The 9,495-nt window shown below is 47.8% G+C and overlaps 1 pseudogene; it reads right to left on the reverse strand.

Annotated features, from left to right (window-relative positions):
• Positions 1-846: 846 nt before the first annotated feature.
• LOC125547281 lies at positions 847-2,526 on the reverse strand (annotated as a pseudogene).
• Positions 2,527-9,495: the final 6,969 nt, after the last annotated feature.

The following is a 9,495-nucleotide window of genomic DNA, read 5'->3' on the forward strand; positions in this document are numbered from 1 at the left end:
CTATCCAAATAGGTTAGACTCTCAGCTAAGGACTGCCATTTCTAGCATCGTAGGAGCATACAAGTCTTGGAGCTCTATGATGTGCGGTGTTGCAAGAAATTCAAACGATCATCTTTGCTATTTTTATGATTTCGATGCGGGTCTTTTCTTTGCACAAAACCAAGGGTTATGTATGATGTTTGTACTTCTGGTGTCTGCTATTTCAAGTATGTTCGAAGAATGTTTAATTTTTGTGGTCTTGAACTATAAAACACTTTTATAAATAATAATGTGCATTATATTTCAGTATTTTCATGTGGTGGGCAAATTCTAAAAGTGAAACCATGATAAGATTGGACGATGGGTATGTAGTCATATACTCAAATGTACCATATGGGATTCCGCATCGTATATACACATGTTTGTATACTTGTGCTACCTTAAGTCTGAGTCCATAGGAGAATATGGATGCCCTAGCTTGCCTCTGCTTCTACCTAGTGATACGGGGAACCAATTGGTTGGCCCAATCTTCATGAATTGGAGGTGGATTTGAGGAAGAACACTGAGATAACAAGGGATAAAGAGGGGAATCACAAGAGAAGTAAGCACAAATCAACACATAAGATGGAATACAAGATACACATAGGTCCTTTTCTAAAAAAAAAAACAACATACACATAGGTAGATACTTGATCTCAATCATCCACAAGGGAAAGAGGGAGCTAGATAGATGGTTCTTCCCCAAGTCCTAAAACAAGGAGGGCTTTTATTCATCTCTTGTGGCTGCGAGGTTTCAGCACCAACAATCACACAGTCCAAGTCCAACGGTACTTGGAATATTATTCTACTCCTCGTGGACTAGTTGACTCATATAGTAGTTTGGGTCATCCCAGTGACAGTGTTGGCACCGGGCAGTGCCACGCGGAGCGTAGGGCGCAGCAGGAGGTTGGCCTTGCGCCGCGCGGTGACGCCGACCGCCTCAGTCATGTCGAACTCGGCCGGTTCAGGGATGCCCGGCGCCTCCCAGTCGAAATGGAGCAGCAGGCTGGCGAGCGGGAGCTCCACGTTGGCGAGGCCGAACGCCATCCCGGGGCACATCCTCCTTCCGGCGCCGAATGGCAGGAGTTGGAAGTCTATGCCCCTGAAGTCCACCCCCAGATTGGCGGCCTCGAAGCGCTCCGGCCGGAACTCCTCGGCCGCGTCGGGCCCCCAGCACCGTTCGTCACGGCCTAGCGCCCAGGCATTCACAATCACCTGCGTGCCTCTCGGCACGTCGTACCCCAGCTCCTTGCACGGCTCCCGGCACTTTCTCGGCAGCAGCAGCGGCAGCGGCGGGTGCAGGCGCGCGGAGCGTCTCCCGGATGACAAGCCGCATGTACGGGAGGTCGCTGAGCCTGCCCTCGTCGACTGTGCCGTGGGCTTCGAAGGCACTGCGTACCTCAGCCGTCGCCTTCTTCATCACCGTTGGGTTCCTGATCAGCTCCGCCAAGGCCCACTCCAGCGTCGTCGCCGACGTCTCGCTCCCGGCGCCGAACATGTCCTGTGCATTCATGCACGTCAAACCTTCCTGTACTAGCTAATACGAGTAATATATATGGTGCAATATACTCCTCCTCCTATGCTTACAAAGATGACGGCTTCGACCGCAACCATGTCTATGCCACCTTCCTCGTGTATCTTCAGCAGCACGTCGAGCAGGTCCTCCTCGCCCTCGGCATCATCGCCACTCTGGACCTGCTTCCCCCTCTCCAGATGCTCCTGGATGACGTCTTTGATGATCCCAAACACGGTGGCATGGCTTTCCCTGGCACGGCGCAGGGCGTTGCTAAGCCGTCCAGCGAGCCACGATGACGGCCACAGGTCCGCCGTGTTGAGCCCCGTGGCGAGCCCGACCATTCTGTCCAGCTCTCGCAGGAACAGGTCGCGCTGCTTGTAGTCGCACCCGCCACCCATGACGGCGCGGAACGTGCTGTCGGCGACGAGCGCCGACAGCCGCACGCGCATCTCCGCGGCTGTGCCGGCCAAGGCAGCAGACTCGACGCCGCGCACCATGTGGGCGACCTCCTCCTCGCGGATGGCGCGGAAGGAGCGGACGCGGCGCTCCGAGAGGAGCTGCGTGACAGCGATCTTGCGGACCTGGCGCCAGTGGTCGCCGTAGGGTGCGAAGACCATGTCCCGGCCGCCGCAGCTCAGCACGCGCATGGTAGCGGTAAGCGGCCGCGTCGCGAACGCCAGGTCCTGCGTCCTCATCACCTCGCGTGCCGCGTCTGGCGAGGACACCACAAGCGTGGGCACCTCGCCGAGCCGGAGGAGCATGACCGGCCCGTGGCTCCGCGCCAGGTCGCGCATGGCGAGGTGCGGGAGCTGCCCGACGAGGTGGTGCAGGCTGCCGATGACCGGCAGCTGCCACGGGCCGGGCGGGAGCCGCAGGCCATTGTGTGCCATCGCGGAGGGCCACTTGCGCGTAACTGCGAGCGCCAGAGACATGAGGATGAGAGTCCAGCCGAGGTAGACGGAGTAGTGGTGGGAGGAGGTGTAGTTCTCCATTTCGTGTGTGCTGTGAAGGTCGTCGCATGCATGGTTCCAAACGTTTTGAAACGTGTATATATATATAGAGAGAGAGAGTTTGGACTGAACGCGCGTGTCCATCCACATGGCCTGACTCACTCTAGCACAATATTCTGCGTTTCTTTTCAAAAAACTTCGGATCTATTCATCATGCCGCGGTACCAAGAACACTGGAGCTCGTCCAAGGCATGACACCAGCATGGATCCTCCCTTGCCGGAGTAGGCTCAAACTTTTGGTAAACGGTTAGGAAGTCGTCATGCTAAGTCCCCACAGGACAATCACACCAGAATAGCAACCGTCACCGATAAACAAAAATATAGTTCAAAAGGATCCAATCTGCAAACACAAGAACAAAGACTGAATCCAAGCAGATCCATCGAAGACCAACGCCGACTGAATCCCATGAGATCTACCAGAGACACGCCTTCAAACGCTCTCTGACGGTGCTAGACACATCACCGAAACAGAGGCTTGACAAGGAGAACCTTATTCCATCTTTTCTTGAACATGCAAAGTTGAGAACACTCTAGGACAATATTTAACCGGTAGAGAGAATAAAAACATGCAAAGAGACCGTAAACGGGCGATGCTAGACTTATGAACGACTTTTTATGAAAAGATTTTACGGACTGGTGTGGATGAATACACTGTTAGAGCCTTTTGCTCGCTAACTTGCATATGACATCTGCTAGATGGCTACATGAGGCCTCCCTACCAGTTCCGCCAACCGGCCGGATGCTTGATGTCTCGTCTTGAATCACCGCCGACTGACTTCGGTGAAGATGTGGTGGGTTGCTGGATTGTCCCATATGGGTTTTTGGTGGCCCCACAAATTTATTTTTGCAGGTTGCGTGCGTACTCTGTGAACCCCTTGTGGGCTGTCAGCTGGCCTCTAAGATGGGCTCTTGGCAGCCTTAGCTAGCTTGTTTATTCCGGCGAGCATGCTCTGATTTGCTCTTCGTACCTTTGGTTGGGTGGTGATGTCCACGTTAGGACTCTGTATGTGTATGGTTATCGAGGAGAGATGATCTTGCTTGCAACAATGACTTCTGCATTGAAAGTGGGGACAGCAATACATGATGACTCAAGTTTGGTGGTGCTATTTAACAAATGGTCTTGAGCTCAGGAGTGAAAACTCTAGGTCTGACATGCATGCATTGCTTGATGTTTGCTCAGACTTTACTTTCAGGGTAAAAACCCAAGATCTATCTAACCTTCATGGGTAGATTTGGCGACGACGACACCAGTTTGTGGTTTCGTTTCTGAAGGCGTTGTTTCTGAAGAACTTTTCTCATGGTTCAGTTGTTGTCATCGGTGGTGGTTGATGTTGATGCTGTTGTTGTATGCTTAAGTTCCCTTCAATAGGACTTTTAAAGCTTGTATTTCAGTTTCTTTGTGTGTGTGTTGGTGTTGGCTTTATGTATCCTAGTCATGCATTGGGCAGACATGTGCCCATGATTATTGTATTCTCTTAATACAACATTATGAGTAAATAAAATCCACTCTTTATTAAAAATGCTAGGCTGAGGCTGCAGAGTCTAGCTAGATAGCCTATCTATATGATCATTGGGCTAATCATTGGTTTTTTACTAGTCATTGCTTGGATCGGTCGGTAAAAGGTATAGAGTTGTGGAGTATCATTGAAATAGAAATTTTGGCTTATGCTTGTGGTGATGTCAGGCTAGCAGGACATAAGTGTTTGTTCATTAATATTCAGATTTTTTTTATTTGAACTTGTATATTTGTAGGTTGCATCAATTATTTTCCAATTATTATATGAACAGGTTGGCGTCTTTTTAATACTTGTAAGAATATCTCCAGATCGGCTTTACTCAGCCCACGGTTCCTCTCATGGTTCAAGGATTGCTAGGATGTATCTACCTTTTAGAAACTATGTTTGGTTGTTCGATACGTAGGTACCAGTATGTTTCACGCCAGCTATGTGTCTTCTAACATGTTCTGGGATCTACCGATGTGAGACCTATTTTTACTTTTACTGTATGAAAGAAAAGCTTATTTGCAGCTTGATCTCGTTCAAATGTTACTACTTATAAGCAGAGTATTATGATCCATGTGACTCATGCTTTCTATCTCACCACTATATTTTCATATGTGAGATTACTTTTTTTCACACGTAGGCCCTTGGCGTTATCTTATTATACTTTCATTTGGCCTCCTCCCATGCACCACTCCTTGTCGGAGTGCGCAACCTGTCTGTCACCAGTAAACATGAGGTCGACCATGGACAATGATGGGAGCTGTCGTAGATTTAGACTAGGCCACCCTGTAGATATGTCCCTGTGGCGACTAGACCAAGGTTAAATTTAGGGCCTATTTGATTCCAAACAAGTCACCAACTTATAAGTCGAAAAGTGAAAAAAGTGATTTATTTTGCCAAACAGACCAGACTTATAAGTCACCCCAACTTATAAGTTATAAGTTGCTCCACCCCAACTTAAAACTTATAAGTCACCCCTTTTGTGTGGGTCCCATCACCTTTACATAAAAAAACAAGGTAGGAAAGTATGGTTAGATGACTTATAAGTCAGGTGACAACCAAACAAGCGTGACTTATAAGTCACTGGTTTTAAGTCACCTGACTTATAAGTCAGGTGACTTATTGGAACCAAACAGGCCCTTACTACAACAACACGTGATGCCTGCTTTGTGCCACACATATGACTTATGCCAATATGCACGTAAGCACCATCCAACCATGCCTATGAGAGAAAATCATCATGGTAGCTCTATTAAATAATGGTCACCGCGACCAGAAGGAAACTTCTAGAAAAGCTAAGGTTCTCAACTACCAACTTACAAAAATTCTAAAAAGAAAAAGGAACAACCTATTTCAGTGTGCCAGGTGCTTCCTCCGCTTTCAGAACTGTACCGTCCGTCCTCTTGGCTAACTATTATGAAAAAGGAAAATGTACGAACTGTACCCTCCCAATTGATCAAGCTAATTCCACGCAATATGCAAAAATCCCTTTTACTTAATTGCAGTTCCACAGCGATACATGCCTACCCCCATCATATTTGTCAGGACCAACCCACCCCACATACAATCGCATCGCTCTCGATATGCAGGACAAATCAACAGGAAGCTTCCATAAATCTTCCGGTCACATTAATTGAGTTAGGTGAAAATTACATATAGACATTCGAAATTCCCACGATGAGAAAAACAATGCAAGCCATCAATCTCGTGGGACCAAGTAAGGAAGGTTTAGACCAAGAGCCAACAACAATTTTTTGGCAAGTAAAAAATGATGGACGGAATATTTATGGCGATTAAGTGATAACCAAAGGACAAAATCAATTTAACTTTGACAGGCTAATTAAGTAAAAAAATAATGAATGCCATTGGTTATGCAGTACATTTCATATTTGCTTTACTCCCATTTTAATTTTTTATTTTCTTCAATATGTTTGGCAACATTAACTAACACAATAACTTTGTACTACCGGTTCTTCTATAATTTAGTAGACTGAGTTTTAGTGAAGTCTCAGTCAATTCCCTGGCAGTTAGATCTTTTGCGTTGCTTTAAAATGCATGCAGCTCTATTGTCTTTTGTAAATAAGCCCGCATAGGGGACGGACTGGGCAAGGCTGTTTTTTCATCTCGGTGTTTTTGTGTGTGCGTGTATGTGTGTTCAGTGGTGGGCTGAGCCTGGAGGGGGTCTTTTCTCTGTCTATAGGGATTTATTTTGCCAATTGCTCTACAAAGGTTTGGGTTGGTTTCACCTCTTTTTTTGGATTTTTCCTACAGTAGGTGATGAATAGATAGAGTGAACAACCGTGTGTATGTGTTTTTCTGTTCTTAGTTAGTAGAAGTATAAAGCATTTAGTTCAGGTGCCTTCTAAATTTTAGGTTTTTAGGTTTTTTATTTTTATTCTATTTTCAATTTTTGGTTCATACAGGATTTTTAAATTAACCCTATTAACTCTTAGCCAAGTCTCGGTCAACTCCTTGTCCATTAGATCGTTGTTGCTTTGAGATCTATGTAGCTATGCATGTGTTGTAATGAAATCGGACTATTTAGGCGTGCAACCGAAGTATCACCTTTTCTTCTTCTTTTTTTCCTCTCGTGTCTGCCAAGTATGATAGATGGGATGGGCTTTCTGAGTTTTTTTCTTGTCTGGTTTTGTGTTTTTCCTTTTTGTTTTTTCGTGTTGCAATTTTTCGACGTTGGGAAAACCATCCAGAGAGGGAAAACAAGCTATTGAGAACTATCAATGGTAATTATTTTCTATTTTTTAATTTTCTTGTAATTGTTTTTAATGTTTTTTTGTCTAAGTTGCTTTTGATTTTTTATTTATTTTCCTGCGTTTTGTATTTTAACTTTAGAGGAGGCAAAGATACGCCGTCGGACAGGCCGGCAGTGGAGAAGTACGGCGCAGACCGACATCCAACTCCTACAGTGGTCAAGTCCGCGCTAGTAGCTACCTCACCATTCGAAACCGAGGGTGAACATTTCCAAACATGCAGTGTGGAGAAAGAGAAGCGCCGTCACAACACTGTTGGGAAATCATTAACTGGTAACTGCTTGGGTGGCCGCTGAGTAGAGGATTAATAGGCCAATCGGCAAGTTAATCAGCCATTTAATCAATTAATCGGTCAATTTAGTTGTTTATCGGTTACTCGGTGAACCGGCGAGTAGGGATTTATGTGCAAATTAACTGGTTAAGTGGATAAGTTTGTGGACATGAGTCACAAGCACAAATCAGTAAGCATCGATTGATGTCCACAAGATGGGAGGCCATTTGTCTCCTCAAGACAGGAAAAGAAAAGAAGACTCGTTCCGTCATGCACGTCTCTGGAATTCTAAGTTTCATTCTAATAGAATGTCGTGGTGACAATAATAAGCATTCTTCTTGCATGTTTACAGTTGAACAACATCCATGGGGAGAAAACTGAAAACAAAATGTGGTTTGTAGAAAATTATCCGTCTCCATGTAGTGTACGGGTTTAGTAACCATCAATGAATATTAAGAAGATAGGAGGCAAGGTGCATGTCTCCACAACACAGAAATTTCCTCATACTGAAGACAAATGGTCCCTGGCTGTCTAAATGCAAATAGTTTGGTCATGCACGTGTACGGATTTTTGAGAGAGAAACCCATCATGCCTAGCTTTATTGATATTAAATAATTGTCACAGCGAAAAGACCAATGCGTTGATCACTCCAAAAGATGAAACAACAAAAGATGGCAGCCAAGGATCAAAGAGCGCGCGCATACGGTGCGCACCAAGGATCCGCCAGACCAGTAGGTGCTCCCAGTTCGTAGGCTGCGCTTTGGTGAGGCCACCGGATTTCATGGTATGTGCTAATGCAAGGTCAGAGCACATCATCAAGCTTGTCGGTATGGCGATAGTGTTTGTCAAGATGGTGGCTTTGGGTCGTTTCATGTTTTTTTTATCAGGCCTTGGTGAATAATATAATATAAAGATGGCTGAATGCATCGCTCGATGCAAAGGCCAGGGATGATCCTCCTTTTCGCAAAAAAAAATCACAGCGGCGACTATGAACTTTAACAAAAAAGCTAAAGTGCTAAACTACCAAGATATAAAATTATAATAAGGAAAAGGAACAGGTTATTTCACGTGTCAGGTGCTTCCTCCCATTTTGAACTATACCGACCATCTGTTAGAATATATAACCGTATTAGTTTTGTATAGTTATACAGTTGTATATGTGTAGTCCTTGTATAGGTATCCATATATTGTATGATACAAACTCCGCCTTGTATCCTATATATATTGATCAATACAAGGTACCACAACGTGTGGTTTCCCTAATCTTATATGGTATAGAGCCTAAAACCCTAACCCTAGCCTGTGCCGCCCTCCTCCTCTTTCCGCTGCCACCGAAGCCACCACCCCGATCGCCTCCGCCGCCGCGCCCCGATCGCCGCCTCCATGTCGCAGCCCGACGCGGACGCCACGAACCAGGCACTGGCCGTGGCCAAGGAGCGCCAGGACGCTGAGGCCGCCGAGGCCGCCAAGGCCAAGCTGCCTCTCGCGAACGCCCCCGATGGATCTGGGACGAGCGCGGGGTCTTTCTCCCTGACCTCGCTGCACGCCCAGGCCGTCGGCCTGCACTCCATCAAGGGACACGTTCCCGTCGAGCTCGCGCTTGACACCGGCGTTCACCGTCAGTGGCGCACCTTCTTCTGTGCCGCTTGCCGCAAGTACGCCCTCCTGGATCACCTTGACTTTGACGCCCCCAACGCGCCAAACCCGGAGTGGTCTCTCCTCGACGCCACCGTCGTCTCTTGGCTCTATGGGTCTGTCTCGCTCAGCATCCTCGACGCCGTCATGACGACCGGTGACGATCCCCTCGCCGTCGATCTCTGGAACAGCATCAACGGTCTCTTCAACGACCACAAGATCAATCGTCAGCTCCACCTCACGGCCGAGCTTGGCGATGTCAAGATGGGAGATTTGAGCATGGCCGACTATCTTCAGAAGGTCAAATCCCTCTCCGATGGGCTTGCGGATCTTGGCGCCCCCGTTGATGATGCTCAGATGGTGGTCCACTGCCTCAACGGCCTCTCCGAGCAGTACGAGGCCGCTGCTGATCTAATTTCCCTCATGCCGGGCATGACCTTCGCGCAGTGCCGCTCGTTGCTCGCGCTCCAGGACATGAAGCGCAAAAATCGCCGCGCCCGCAACTCCGACACGGCCCTCTTCACCAACACCGCCGGCAACCCTGGCAACACCGGCAACCCTGGCAAGGCCTCTGGAAAAGGAAAGAAGAAGAAGAAGGCTGCCGCTGGCGTCGCCAAGGAGATCATCCCGGCGCCCGCGACCCCGCAGGCTGCTACTCCTTCCTGGCCCTCGCCACAGCACCCCTGCCCGTTTACGCCCCGGCTCCAGGTTACGCGCCCCGGCACACCCCGTCGCCGCATGCGTTCTACGCCCAGAGCCCGTACGGCATTGCCCC

The sequence above is a fragment of the Triticum urartu genome, chromosome 3 (assembly GCF_003073215.2).
Source record: "Triticum urartu cultivar G1812 chromosome 3, Tu2.1, whole genome shotgun sequence".
Lineage (NCBI taxonomy): Eukaryota > Viridiplantae > Streptophyta > Magnoliopsida > Poales > Poaceae > Triticum > Triticum urartu.